This window comes from Photinus pyralis, unplaced genomic scaffold, assembly GCF_008802855.1.
Source record: "Photinus pyralis isolate 1611_PpyrPB1 unplaced genomic scaffold, Ppyr1.3 Ppyr1.4_LG9, whole genome shotgun sequence".
NCBI lineage: Eukaryota > Metazoa > Arthropoda > Insecta > Coleoptera > Lampyridae > Photinus > Photinus pyralis.
In genome coordinates, this window is record NW_022170878.1 from 3,399,006 (window position 1) to 3,402,325 (window position 3,320).

Genomic DNA, 3,320 nt, shown 5'->3' on the forward strand with positions numbered 1-3,320 from the left:
GGAGGACCGAGATGGGGTAGTGCCGTAGCAATTATATTTGACAGTAAAATGTTTAAAAATTCATATTCGACTAATAAACTACTTTCCCAATATTCACAAATAATAAACGTTCGTTCCGACCAGACCACACACTCCCACCTTCATTCAGTCAACCTCCCTGGAACCCCTTTCCTTTCAGAAGCCTAACAGAAATCTGGACAATAATATCTAAATGATCCTGTTAAAATATTGTTTCTCGCAAAGCACCCAACAACCACTTCTCGTCGGCTTTTTATACGTCAATTCGTAAATCGCTAATAGTTCTTCAATTTTTTAGAGTTTCTGGATTCCCCTCCGACGTCGCTAGCTCTTATCAGGGGTCCTTTAGGTCCTTTTCAGAGTAGTCCTGTCCTGTCCTGTCTGTCCCTATGGCCACCAGTTATTGATTACAGATCCGCACCTGAACTTGTTAAAGTCGCTCACCACCTGACGATGACCTTTGGAAATAGTAAAGATCACTTCTACGTGGCTGCTGCGGGAAGTGGGTCAAGGTGGATTTGCTTCCAGAGGTCAATGTTTCTCATTTTTTTTAGGTGATATATCATACGGAGATCAATGGCCCCATTTTTTGTATATCTCACTTTCAAGGGTATCAGATCCAACGGCCCACTATTCATACAGCCAAAAAATGATCCCTGCCTGACAACCTTGAAAATAGAAAAAAATAGATGACATTAAGACAAGGCTAACCTTTGTGTGTAATTAGACATCAAAACTAAATTGAGGTCTTCGACCTTGGATTACTTCAAACGTGTAATTTGATACCACAAAATGGGGTCTTTGACCCCTTGTATGCCCCTTGAGAGGGTAATTAAACACCACATAAAAATGAGGCCATTCATCTTGGATGACCTGAACTTGTAAATTGGATAACAAAAAGATGAGGTCATTGAAACTTCTATGACGTAACTTTGACACCACATCTCGATGAACTTGAGAAGAAATTATACGCCACAATAAAAATGAGGCCATTTGAGACTGTAATTATACTGCATAAAAAAACGAGGCCATTGACCTAGAATGACCTTGAAAAATAAAATGAACGGAAAAAATTCATTTGATCTTGGATGACCGTGAGAGTATAAATTAAGACGCCACATAAAGGAAGCCTCTAACGTAAATCCTGTAATTAACGACGGCAAAACATGGTGGCTTTGGATCTTGTATACTCTTGAAAATGCATTTGATACACACAAAATGTTCATTGACCTTGGATTACTGAGAATTTAATTGAAACACCACAAAAGAGGATATTGACCTATGAAACCTTAAAATCTGACACTACAACAAATGGATTCCATTGTCCTTGGAATGTAATTCGATCTAATAAAAAATGCCCGTCATTGACCTTGTAATGCCATTGAAGTTTTTAAGCACGAAAATGGGGCCATGACCTTGAATGACATTGAAAATTGATTCAAACATCACAAATTGAAGTCCATTGACTTTAGATGTCTTTGAAAATGTTACTAAACACAATTGAGGTCATTTGACCCTGAAGACCGAACATGTAACTTATCACCATAAGGTAATAACCTCGTATGCCCTTAAAAATGAATAAATTTACCATTGGGGCAATGGCCTTCGATACTTCAAAATGTAATTTAACTTTGGGGCAATGACCTCGGGATGATCTTGCAAAATGTAATCTGACATCTAACCCAAACGGTGACATACTTCGCATGACTGAAAAATTTATGGGAACGACCAAGGATGACCTTTGAAAATGTTATAAAAAACGCAATAAATTGAGGACATTGGCCCGAGAAGACTCGAACATGTAAGTTTATCACCATAAGGTCAATAACCTCGTATGCCGTTTAAAATGGTATTAACATTTAGGGAAATGACCTCAGATGACCTTCAAAATGTAATCTGACACTCTAACAAAACGGTGAACTAAGATCTCGCATGATCTTGAAAATTTATGGGGACTAATGACCAAGGATGACCTTGAAATGTAATTTGAAAAAAAGTAAGGTCATGTCTCCGGAATGAACCTTGGAAATTTATGAGGTCAATGATTCTGTGATGACATTGAAAAATGTAATTGATGTCCCAAAAATGGGGTCAATGACCCCTGGAATACCTTGAAAATTAATGGGGGCATTGACCTCGGAGGAATCTAGAAAATTAATGGAGTCAATGACTGAATATTGAGGTCACGCACCGCCCACGTGGCACGTCGATTTTCGTCTTGCCTAATGTACAAGGTCACCGCCCATGTGGCGCGGCGAATTTTCATCTTGACCTAATTTCCAAGGTCATCGCCCATGTGTCATTTAACTTTCATCTTGAATTAATTCCAAAGTCACCGCCACGTCACCCTTTGACCTACTTTCCCAAGATTCACCACCAGGTGGCGAAGCGATCTTGAAATGGTCCGAAGATCGCCCCTGTATAACTACTGTCGTATTTCAATTACAATGTGATTAAATGTAACCCCTCCCCCCTCGCCAGTTTAAGAAGGAACCGCCTTAGGTATCATCTAATTTTGGTAAAAATCGTTTTTAATATAACACAAAAAATGACATTGTTTGTGTAAATGAAAATATGACAACCAAAAATAGAGTGATTGACCTTTGATGACCATGAACTAAATTATGACAAATTTTAACTCATATTTAAAAATGCACATTATAACTGCATATGATCATCATGGCAACTGGTGGATATAATAATATGTGGATAGAGGCGTAGAGTTCGCTTCGGTATTGCTAATAGAAATATTTTTGATGAGATCGTTCAAACGATCCTGCAAAAGTCTAATCAGCCCACAAAATGTCATTTTAAAGGCAAATGCCCGTTTACTCCTCTTAAATCCAGAAGCAATGTTCCGGAAGAATATCGTGACCAATCTCAGCCACCGTTAACCGTAAACAAAAGCTGTCTATTAATGTGCCGTTTGCAGCCCGTTACCGTCGAGATATTTCAATTACCTATTGTTGCGTCCGAAAGCGTGACAACTTTTAGAATCTCAGATCCTTTTAAGTCATTATTAGCAGGTTTAGTTCCATATGACAGAATTTAAACCGGCAATTAACACTGCAAGACCATCCAGGTTACCCCCGGTATCCGTTTGAATTAGGAAACCTTTTGCGTTGCCCCGAAAATCCAAGAGATAATCGAAGTTATGAAATTATGAATTTAGAAATAATTATCCGGTCAATTAAATAAGTGTAATCAGCGGTAGCTGATTAAATGAGATGCGAACAGCGTCCGATCAAATCGTATAATTTTATAAAAGGTAAAGTATTGTTTAGGGAAGATCTTTTGCCTTT